This window comes from Passer domesticus, chromosome 1, assembly GCF_036417665.1.
Source record: "Passer domesticus isolate bPasDom1 chromosome 1, bPasDom1.hap1, whole genome shotgun sequence".
Lineage (NCBI taxonomy): Eukaryota > Metazoa > Chordata > Aves > Passeriformes > Passeridae > Passer > Passer domesticus.
Genome location: NC_087474.1, coordinates 69,970,476 through 69,982,873, shown reverse-complemented (window position 1 = coordinate 69,982,873; position 12,398 = coordinate 69,970,476). Strand labels below are relative to the sequence as shown.

The 12,398-nt window shown below is 40.5% G+C and overlaps 1 long non-coding RNA gene across 1 annotated transcript; it reads left to right on the top strand.

Annotated features, from left to right (window-relative positions):
• Positions 1-253: 253 nt before the first annotated feature.
• LOC135302384 (uncharacterized) lies at positions 254-2,807 on the top strand. Its single transcript, XR_010364027.1, has 3 exons — positions 254-389; positions 1,457-1,602; positions 2,678-2,807. It is a non-coding gene; the product is annotated as an uncharacterized LOC135302384 (long non-coding RNA).
• The last annotated feature ends 9,591 nt before the right edge of the window (positions 2,808-12,398 follow it).

Sequence of the window (12,398 nt, the reverse complement as noted above, 5' to 3'; positions counted from 1 at the left end):
TGGAGGAGGGGAAATTTCACCTCCAGAAATCCTGTTTGGCGAGACAAGGATGTCTGGGCCTGCGAGAGGGACGGGGCAGGCAGCTCGGAGCAGCCGGGGCTCATCGGTGAGCCTCTCCCAGGGCCTGCCCAGGCTCCTTCCGCGGAGAGCGGGGGCAGGGCGGCCGCGTGTGCCTGGTGACGGCGGCTCGGGGGACAGGCGACAGCTCATTAAGCTGTCACGGCGCCATGGCAACAGCGTGCATGGCATCCGCGGCTAAAGCAAACGCACAGCCTTTGATCGGCTTCGCTCTGATGGCACCGGCGGAGTTCAGCTCCTCGGGAGCTGGGGACTTTGCCGCTTGAAGAATAAGCCCTGTCTCTTCCTCTACGGGGACGCTTTTTTACCAGGTTTCTTTTTGCCCTCTCCGGTTCCTATCCAGGTCTAATGTGGAGGGTCAGCCTCGCCATGCCCTGACGCTGCGTGCAGGCAGCAGCCCTGGCTTTGGTCAATTCCTTCCCATGGGAGGCCCTACCCAGCACCTGAATACACAGTCGGTGGGGAGGGGTAGGGTTTGAAGGGCTTCTGTTGCATGATCCCTTCCTTGGGCTTCTATGGACCCTATGAATGAGACAATAAAACTTTAAAAATGCTAAAGTATCTCATCCTTCTGCTTGTTTTCCCTTTAGGATATGACATAAATTTCTTAAAGCTAACAGTCTGAATTCAGGAATAGATAGCATTAGCCATACTCCAGAACAGAACACCTTTTTGCTTTGAAAAATGAGCAGCTCTGGAAATGGTGTTTGAAGATAGTTTTGTATCATGCTTGAGATGCAGCACTCAAAGCATTTGTTAATTACAAAAGATAGTTTTACAGTTTTGGTCCTTGGAAGTGGTGACAACTTCTGACCCTTAGGGATTTCTTTGGTGAACAAATGATCCAGCTCTGCTGAATCAATGGGGTTTCTTCCATTGACTTCATACATTTTGGCTAATGTCTAATCTGACCTCCTTCAGCTTCTGTCTGTGTGTTTGAACAGTTAGATCATATTTGGCAGCTAGTAATATATTTTTGAATCTTTTATACCAAAATGAATCTCAGTGTTCAGCAGGTTATCAAAACACAAGCTTCCCTTACTGCAAAGAAAGCTTTTCCAAGTTTGCTTCTCAAAGTCCAGTCTGGTGTTTCTTCTCATGTTGGGGAACAGCACTGTAAATGACATGAGGGAGCAGAGACATGGTTCATAGGCATCCTGACAGTGAGCAGGTCTGTAAATACAGATGTTTTAGGAAAGAATCCTTGTGATGGATCCGTTTCACATGGGCCTACCAAATGTTTCAGGGGGTTGCATCTTCTATATGCCATGCAGGTCAAATCCTTAATAAAAGTCTCCTTTTTTCTTGTAATTCAGAGGACTTAAAACTTCTTCCCTAAACAAACACTTTCCTGTCTCCTGCAACCCACTTTGTCCAGGTATGTCAGGTCTCCGTGCCACAGGATTCTTCTATTCATTCAGGAATTCCTACTGGTTCCAGCTTCAGTTCTGGCCATGCCCATCTCCTATCCTTGTCCTTTTCCTTAGAAGATGACCAAGAGTCAAAGTCAGCCTGTGATGGAAGGTCTGTAAACAGTTGCTAGAGCTGCAGTTGCCAGTTTCAGTGCTGTTTGTCAGAATAGACCCAGCCAGCCTAAAGGGTGTGCTGAGCTGAGCTTATCCCAGTTACCTGTCATAACATACAGGGTATTCCATGCTGACAGTCATTTGTTTTCAGCATAGGTACTCACTGGCATGTTCTTTTAAGTGAGATTCATAGATGCTGATTACATTTACTGCATAAATTACTTCATTATTAAAATCAGGTCATTTGAGCCCCAAAACCATTAACATGCAAACTATTACCATAATTTCATAAGCTAATAAATCAAGCACAGGAAAAGAATTAAGCGGTTCCTAGTGATAAGTGTTTCTTCAGAGATTAAGAAACACAATTTTCTTATGCATATATTAACATTTTAAAAGTAAATTCATGCAAAAGCAATTTTTCTGCATATATAAAACTTACATTTAATAATCTCTGTACTCAGCCTCCAGAGCTGCTTCAAAATGAATGTTTTTTTTCTCAAATCACTGTACAGGAATTTGATGTTGAACCAGTAAATCTGTTTCTGTATACCCCACCTGTAAAACTCTTTATGCCTTTATTAAATAGTCAAAGTTAAGAAATAAAACAAGCCAAGATACAATTTAAAAGAAAAATATCTTGGGTTCATCTTACATAATGATCTGTTCATCAAAGGTAAATTTTGTATTCCTAATATTAAGCAGTACCGATGAAATTGTAATTATCTCCATAATTGCAATCGAGAACTGTGGTTGTAATCTTACTAAAATGACACATTAAAATTGATTTAACTCTCATTTCTTCCACAGTATAATATGATATTGGCCAGAATAATGCAAAGATAGACTCTTCTACTCACATTACTGACTAGTTTTAAAATAATACAGTAACACAACTGTTGCAGGAAAACAAAGAAAATTCCAATGTAAATGAAACTGTAATATGCAACAGATGACAATGCCTAAGTATTTTACTATATTGCAAGATGTCCATTATTTATTTATGTTTAGCTGGTTTTGTTTTCCAGGTCCTAACCTGCTGTTTTGGTTTGTTTCATTTATTTCTTTTTCAGCATGAGGCACCGAATGTATTTGCTCCAGGGAATAGGAGAATGTGTTTTCAGAATGGTGCTTACCATACTGCTTATTTCAGGTCTCTTAGTTGCTGCAGAAATACCACAGCCTCCCACTTTTCTAGCCCACATGTGAAAAGACACTCAGAGAACTTTTAGCAATGGCTTGTGCTTGCTGCTGTTTAATGGCTCTCCTGACTAAGACAGCACCACACTGAGAAGTGCCTCTCTGGGGAGGCTTGGCTTGTCCTGCCCCTCTCCCTGCGCCAGTTCACCCAGGGGCCAGATAAGGACCATGGCTGGTGGTAAGGAGGAGGTGACAACGAGAGACATGTGGGGACACCCCTTGTCGTGGGAGCTGGCTGCTGGCTCAGATTTGCTGTCATTTGGAGCCACAGCCTCAGCCCAAGGAGAGACGGAGCGCTGGCCTGAGCTCCCCCACAGGCAGCTGGGGTAGTGGGACAGTCAGCGTTCAGCCTCTGTGGGACAGGAGGTGAAACAGGGGACATGTCACTCTTGTTACAGAGGTGTAGCTCGCTCCTGTGGTAGATGAATTAGACTGTGGCTCAGAAGGCCAAGTATTTATTACCTAAATAACAAAACAGCTTTGTTGATTTGAAGCTCTCCATGTCTGTTGTCCTTACCCTTCTGGTTCTCTGTCTCAACCTCACCCCTTTGCCCATCAGAAAGTGCATGGTTGCTGTAAATCTCTCAAATTATTAGTGTTCTCCTTACCTTCCGCCTGCTACAGGACTCATTGCCTCATTCCTCAGTTATGGTCCCTTTTACATTCTTAATTTCAAACCAGATATTGAACTACTGCTGCTCCTGGCAGTCTTCAGTTTGTTTGAAGGCTGTGTGTGCTATTGTATATGCATTAATCATTTCTATCTGTTCAGTTTTCTACTGGGCTGTGTTTCACGTATGTCTTCAGAGGAGTTTATCAAAACTCCATTCCAGGTCATAAACTCATTTTTCAGTGTTTGCATAATTAATTGCACAGCAGAGTGATGTACCTTGCACAGGGAAGGTGACAACACCCATATGAAATGAGAATTTTCTAATCAAAATGTGAGTAATCTCAGTAAAATGGTTCTGGAGTATTTGGCAGTGTTGCTTTCCATATTGCTGAAGCTGAATATTAAAAAGGAGATTTGATATCTCGTCTGGACAAATTGGCATGATTTGGGCATTTTTACAACTCAACAGTTCCCCTGGAAGATAAATGGAGGTGACTGCAAATGCAAAACATGTTTTGATTGTTTTGTTCATATATGGTAGAATCCCATTGAAGTCAAAGGCACATTACTCACCTGAATAAAATTTCTGGGTCAGGCTCCACATTTGCATGAATGAATATGTGTAAAAACAAGAATTTGAATTTCCAGGATTCTGTAATAATTATACTCAGGTAACACTGCTAAACTCCCTTTTAAAATTCTAACAACTCTTTTTTAATGTGGAACACCCAACATGAAGTACTTCACTTAGCCAGACAGTGTCCTAATTTTCAGCAGTGTGTGAAGGACAAGATTCCTCCAGGCACTGTTTAGTGCACCTACCCAAACTTCTGCTCTCACTGCCTCTCTGAGGATTGCATTCCTCTCCACATGCTGGAGGGGAAACCTCAGAAGATGTTTAGCTGGCAAAAAAGGCATTTCTGCCCAGGTTCATTGAATGTTCTCCCAAGAGAACAACAGAGAAAATAATTTGAACCACAGCACTTATGTTTCACTGTTAGGGTTTTTCCACTGTTGTTCATACTGCCGTCCTTTCTCTTTCACCCTATTTATCTTTTTCTGTGTAAACTTTTCCTCCCTGACAAAGAGGTAATTTCAGCTTGGATGCAATTTCTAACATAAACTGTTTATCAAGGCTTACTAAGCAATGGAAAAGGATATTTTAAAAATCAGTCTTTGAATGACAGCTTATTCATTACCTTAAAAGCTTATTCATTCACTAATTTGACCACTTCTAAACTACTACTAGCACATCGTGTGAACTTTCTGGCTCAAGAAGGAAGTAAATGGAGACAAGTGGGCTATGTTTTCTGTGCCTGGCAATCACAGTGCACATTGGTGGCAGGAGGCTGAACAAAAGTTCAAATACATCTCTAATGGATTCCTTTAATACAAAAAACTGTAATTACATGTAATTGTGTGAGGGCTGCACTGTACACACAGAAATCAGAGACTGGAAGGTAAGGAAGAGTTTGGCTGAGGCATTTGGTTTCACTGGACTGTTTTCTTCCTGCATGTCTGCAGTGACTGCTGTGCTACCATGTACCTGTGTAACCCATCCCAGGAAACATGGACATTTCTCAAGCACCACTATCAGAAGGGAAGCAGTCTGTCATCCTACTCCTTACTCCCTGTCATGCCTGCAAGTGTACAGCAAGGAATTATTCTCTGGTGTTTGGGGAAGAGTGCTATGCAGTCAACATTCCTGCTCTGGGCTATGAGGGCTTTCCTCCTTTCCCAGGAAACCAAAATACTTATTGAAATCTTGACATTTCTCTCTGAAAATTGAGACATTTTGAAATCTTCTCAAAAACTTCTTGTGAAGTTTTTCTTCCAGGGAAATGGAATTCCCATTCCCACAAAGATCTTTCCCAGAACAAGAATGGCTGCTGTTTGGGAGCTTGTGCTTTGGTGGGGTTTTTTTTGTTTGGGTTGGTGGTTTTTTAAAAATCTCTGCCTACAACATAGAGTGAATGTGGCTTTATTTATTTCCACCACAGAAAATTCTGGTGGGGAGGGATGCTGTGTAAGAAACAGTATAAGAAGCAGAATGCTGCTCTTGTAAGATGTTCAAAAGTAGGCTCATTCATCACAACTAAAAATGCAATTTGCTGCTTTTTAAAATTGTCATTCTCCCAGTTACCCACCATATATAGCATTTGAGTTAGAGGTAAGTAAGTTTGGATGGTTAGGTGGAAATTGGACCATCCTACAGGAGAGGAGGCACGAAGTCTATTGGGACCTCAATGAAAATTTCTGTGGCCATTTCAGTAAGTTGCTTTCTTACCAAACCCACTTATTATTAAACTAGTTACCCAGCTCAATATCACTCCATTTCTGAATTGGCAAATATTTCTTTAAAACAGAACAGATGTATAGTACCTGCCACTTAAATGGATCCACAAACACAAGGATACAGGGAAGTGTTTGCTGAGCAACAAAGCTTTTGTGTCAGAAAGGAGTTGAAGAAAACCAGCATACAGATAGTACTCCTGCTTTCTTAGAGAAACTGTGGAGTTTGTGTGTGTGCTGGAGGTCTCTGATATGATATAAATGGCCTTGGATGATCAAAATCTGATCCTTATGCATTATGTTGACTCCATTTCCATTTTTGGGAGTATATGAACTGCATGAACTATTTAAGAATAGGAACCAGTTCACTCAAATGGTTCTCTCCTAGTTACACTTCAGCAGTCATGCAGTTTCTCCATTTTCACACATAACCTCAAATGGGTCAATAAACTTTACATTTTTATGAGTGTATTTTATTTTTTTGGTTGCGAGGGGTCTTAAATCTCAAGCTATCTGAAAAATTAATAGACTAAGGACACAGTGGGTTTTGTAAGGACAATTTTATTTAAATAGAACTCTGAAACTTACTTGACACCTTAAAAATTAAAGTAGAATTTTATTCAAAACAATGGGATTGGATATTCTTAAGATATTGTAATAATCGGCTTGTGCTTTATCACTGTTCTGTGAGCCACTCACTGAAATGGTGAAAAACCTTTTTCAAATTCATTGCAGATGATCTTTTGTTTCAAGTTCTTCCTCAAGGAAAACCAAGTTCTTAATCAAATTGAAAGATTTTAAGGTAAACTACAAAGGACAAAGAAAACTGCTCCACAAAGGCCAGAAAGTGAGCCCACAGGAATTATCTGAATGGTTGTAATATATCTCCCATAAAAACTGGAGGTGTGGGTTATTCTTCATTTTTATGTGATGCATGTTAGCTCACCTTTGTTTACCAATCCATCATGGACACTATAGAGGACAATTACACATAATACTATATGTTTAGAATATTCTGGAGGTATGATTTGCTTTCATAAATGAACCTCCAAAACTTACATGTAAATTCATCTGTGGCCTGTATTTCAAATAAACAGATCCTTTGCTCTAATACTCTACCAGTGTTTATAAATTGACTGATACTTGTAATTAGCTCATTTGGTAGCATGCTGTCCCTTTGTTTCAGCTGCCTCTCTGAGCATTGGGGATCCATTTTTCAACCAGGACACTTCCTGCTCACTTTCCCAATACCCTTGGAATGTTCCAGGAGTGTCATTCGGAGTGCAAAGACAGTCAGCTCTTGACACTGTGGCTTGGCTGGGTGCTGGCTGACCCTGGTCACTGAAGTGTTTCAATGTGCTAAGGCATCAGGAATCTGGCCCAGCAGATAGAAACCTTGTGGTTTTTTTGGTGGGCAACCATGCAGAAATGTCTGTCAGTGGTGAGTGTCAAAAGTGGTGCAAGGATAAAGGGGGGTGAGCTCTACCAGCAGGAGGAGGGAGCTGGTGTGGCACCCAAAGGGGAAGCATGGAACTACGACCTGTACAGGTAGCTGCTGTGTGGTTTTCCCCACCCAGATGAGATATGTCCTGCTGGTGATATGAACTTCATGCCTGTCTGATGAGAAACCTGTTTATCAGCATGGGGTATCAGCTTTAAAAGATTTGATGCCTAAATGAAGATGTAAGATGTCTGTGCAATATCATAACAGAGAAAGTCTTATCTTGCACAACAGGTAAATGTTACTGCCACAGAGGACTGCATTTCAGGAAATCTGAAGAGAGGATAGAGTGACAAGCTTATTACAACTGGCATGTGTATGTACTTTTACACTTTTGATTACACAGATTTTGCTGAAGCAAGCCAACATCAGCTTTGTTTGCTGGTATGACATGCCCTTTCCTTCTCTTCAAGTCTTGTGTATGGAGAAATGTAGCACTGAACATGGAACCTTTACTTCCAGGCAATGCTAAATAAAGTCAGCCAAGAAAGTTAAGGTAAATCAAGTGAATTTGGGATATGAATCCAACTTTCATAAGTTAAAATGCACTAAAAGGCTTCTGTGTGGTTTAGTTCCTTCAGGTGTAATGCAGCGGTAGGCTTGGTCAAGGATCAAGCTCACTTCTTGTGATTGTTTGCTCTTAAAATTAGTGAACTTTAGAAAAACCCCAGGAATGAGATAAAAATAGTTGAAATGTGTGTTGTTTCTAACTGAACACTGGAAGGAAGAGAAGAATGTCTTACCAAATTACTTACCTAGGTATGGTTTGAAAGAATACAATGTTGCTTAAATAGTTTCCTTCTCCAGTTCATTAAACTCCTAACAACAATGGCACTTGCCTAAAAAATATCTTGGAAGATATATTCAGTGTGAAAGCTGTGGATAAATCAGGGCAGATATTCCTGAAGTGATTCAAAAGTAAACATATATATTTATATATTTTATTAATGTTTTACTAATATTTATTAATACGTTATCCTTGAGAAGAGATGGCTTAGGTGGGATCTTATCCATATATATAAATACAGGCTGATGCAAAGAAGACAGAACTTCTCCCTTCTCACTGCTATCCAGGGAAGGGTATGAGGCAGTGGGCACAAATTGAAACAAGGAGAATTCCATTAAACATAAAAAGAAAATTTTGTCCTGTGAAGGTAATCAAACTCTGAATCAGAGAGAAGTGAAATCTTTGTTTTTGGAGATAGTTCAAAATGCAACTGGATATGGCCCTGAGCAACTTGATACCTTTTGGACCCAGCTATGAGAGCAGTTGGGCATGAAGATCTCCAGAGGTCCCTTCCCTCCTTAGCCTTCTGTGTTTCTGTGTAAACAAGATGCTTTTAGCAGTCTTCTAGTGAAGACATATGAGCAAAATTTCAGTCTCTAGAATTTCCTCTGACATCATCTTATTTACAGAATTCAGTGTTTTAAGATGAGGTTTTAATTATTGAATTATTCTTTCTGTAATGCAGGGGGAAAACATGTTTCAAATGTAAGTGGTCCTTTTGAGTATTAAACTGAGAAATTAAAATGTTATGCCAGCTTTTTTTTTTTTTTTTTTTTTTTTTTTTTTTTTTTTTGTAGAATTCATGTTCAGTTGTCAATGATCTGGACACTGGTTTTATCTCTGCTCTACAAGAAATGTTCCCTCAGATCCTCACTGATTTTTCATTTTGGATGTTTTATGACATATGCCTTTTGACAATACATACCTCATCTTATTTTTCTCCTCGCTTGCTAGTTTTGGGATAGTATAATATGATAGAAATGGAGTGGAACCATGAATGACTTTGTAAATTTCAGTAGTCTTAGCATTTTGCCTGAACTGGCTTGTTTGACATCTCTGTTCCAATGTTCTGATTTTGCTCCCTTGCTAAGCAATCCGGCTGTTCAAACACCAGTTAAAGAGAAGCTGTATCCACTTAATGGAAGCATGCAAAGGTCCATAACACTGGAAAGAAGTGGAACTTCCTCTAATTTAGTCTACTGTCTATATTTATCACTGTTCATTTGCCATGTGCCTTCCCTCCCACCCCAGCTGCCACCTCACAGATGGCATTCCTAGCAAAAGAAACATTTCAGATTCAGTACACTGTCATCTGGAAATGTCAGCAGATGACAGGGAGAGGGAAGGAAGAGGAGGGCTAGCTCCACATTTTTTCAGGACAAAACTTGACCTCAAATTCTACTCAGCCACCACAGAGTTCTGGGGATTACCAGGGTGGGGAGGAAGGAGGGCACAAAGGGAGCAAGAAAGAGTTTGCATGTAATGATCTTTGTTATGTTCTGAGGCTTGCTGGATAGAAATTTCCATACTGTGCAATTATTTACTTCTAACTCTATTACAGCTTTAATTTATTAAAGGATTAAAAAAAAAAAAAAAGTTTTGTTTGCCCTAGAAACCAAGTGAAAACAATGAGGAAGAAGAAGGCATCCCTGCAAAGCTGACACTATTAAGCCCAGGCACAAAGTGGAATGTTTGCAGTGCCTATGAACAGTTGTTTAATGACAAGCAAATAAAATAATAATTCTTAAGCAATGACTCATTTCTGATTTAGTTTTTTAGTGCCTTTTACTCAGCCCTTTCATGTTAGTCATTTCTATATGCTTCTGGTGTTGTATGCTGGCCCAAGTGGTACTGACAAAAATATGGTGGGCTTGGAACTTGATACAAGGAAAGAGATAGGGCAAGTTTTTAGATTTAAGGATAATGTAGCCACAGGTATCCAATATTTGTCTTCAGAAATTTCAGATGTCACTAACTGGGCTAAGTTTTCATTCTAAAGGCTGTAGTCTGGAACGCTTGTGTGCCTCAGAGTAAAAAGTTTCAGATACTAATATTTTGTTGAACTAGGCTAAGGGAAAAGGTTGCTGGGTTTGGCATCTTCAAAACATTCTTGCAACTGTTTCTCTGGGGAGCTGTGGTACCTTCCTGTGTTGCAACAAAGGCTCAATATTTAGTACATTTTAGCAGCACGGGGGGTTTTGGCTGCCCTGTGAATTTTCATACAAAATAGCTCTAAGAGTACAGGCTTCTGAGAAATACCCGCTCACAAACACACAGAAGATGCTGCCCAGCTGCAGTGGGGCTGCTGAGGCACCCGGCCTGAGAGCAGAGGCAGATGTCCTTTTCAGTGACTCAAACTAGAGCACTCTAAGCAGGTATTGGCCCATCTGCTCCCATATTTCAGATGTCGTGGCTGATTATCTGAACACTCAAGCTCTGTTATAGTGAAAATTCAGGGAAGCGGTGCCATTCACTGACAATGACATCTTAACAGCCCCCAGCTGCTCATTCCCAGCCTATGCCCTCCTTTAGCTCTTGTAAAATTGTTTATGGGGCCAAGAACCTGGCTCCTGCCCTGCCATACTCCCAAAAAAGGTCTGATTATTTTTAGCCTGAGCTGACTCTCACTCCTGGTTCAGTGCAGGGATGACTGTGGTTAGATTTGCTAGAGGACAGCTGTTTGTGCCCTGCCATCAGGGAGATGGTCTTTTCCCAGCCCTGAATTTTCCTCTTGCTTTTTAAGTGCAGATGTCATAAGGAGACCCAAGTGTGTTTGTGCATGTTCTGCAGTCAGGAGAACAAGGGGAGCAGCTGGGGGCTGGCATCCCGCCCTGCCGAGGGCAGGCAGCTGCGGCTGGTAATCCCCTGGACTGCCCCTGCAGGGCTTGACAAAGCTGCTCTGGCAGAGCACATCAGGCTCTTTGCTTGCTTTCCTACCACTCTAAAAAGTAACCAAGCCTTAATAAGGCTTAAGTGTAAAGTCAAAGTCTCTGCTGGTGCCATGAGCACTTCATTATGCCCAAGATTTCTATTTTGCACCACCATCACAATTCTTCATTGAGCAGGAGGAAAATTTTCTCAGAGTGGTTTGGCAAAATACCTGGAATTGGAACCAGAAAACACAGGACTATGGGATTAGGTAATCAACCAGCTTTCTAATCATAATCCAGGCTCTCCCATTGTCACTTGGACAAGTCACTTAGAAACATAGGTCTGTGTTTGTAATCAAAGAATAGTTAAATTTGAAATAAATGGATTTTTTGAAAGCAGTATCAAGGTACTCCACGGTCTTTGTGCACTGTGATGATTTTCTATGTGGAAGCAAGTTTGTAGTGCTGGTGCTGCTTTGCACATGTGGTCCATGGATTCAGGAGGTCTGTGAGCTTTTTACAAAAGATCTGTGCAAATTTACCTATGAAGAGTCAGGGAACTTTGATTTCCTACCTAAAATTGTGCCTTTTCGCTAGGAACAAAAAGAAAACAAGGAGTTTGCTGACAGCTGTGACTGAAAGACAGTGATTTGGTGAAGTATTCATTTGTGGTATAAATGACTGTGTGCTAATTTCCCAGGCAGTCTAGCATGTGTGTCCATAATGGGTTTACTCATCTCCTGGGTTCTCAAGGTGGCTTCTCTGTGGCCTGATTTCTTGGGATGCAAATAAAATTCTCAGTGAATTTAGATAGTGCAAGATACAAACCTTGTGAGCAGGAGAGCAATCTGTGGCTTAGGTGAATATATGGGGTTTGAATAGGCATAAAAAAGGTTCAAAACCAAACAAATAAACATCCCAGGAAACCAAGCTCCAATTCTTTCTCCTGACTAATTAAATTTTATGACCTCCCTTTTTAAACAGCATATGGGACACAGATTTCCTAGTCAGCTGGGGATCAGTTAGATACGTGTCTGCGTGTTAGTCAAGTTCCAGCTGATTAAGCCTTTGCGTACACCAGAAGTTTCCTGTGATATTTGTACAGACTATCATGGACAGCAGAGCTACCTTGGAGCTTTTTTGACAAAATGAGTTTCATCCAAAAATGCCTCTATTTGTCTTAGCCAAAACTTTGCCAGAAATAGGTCAAATGAGATTTCAAGGCCATGAAAAATTAGTTTTTATAAAACAAGATTTTGACACATCAATTTAAAGATTTTGGTTTCCTGTGAAATAGCTTTTAGTTATAAGACATAAGTACAGATGAAATGCTTTGAAGATCACCTAAATGGAATATTTCTATTGACATTTTTGACATTATTATTACTCTTAGTTAATAAAATTTGTCAAGTTTTTGATTATTTTGTCACAATTTAAGAAAGACAGCTTTCCACAAAATTGGAAAGAGTCCAAATCCAGTACTAGTTCAGCCCATTGTATCGTAGAGATCAGAAACCAAAACTCAGTGGAA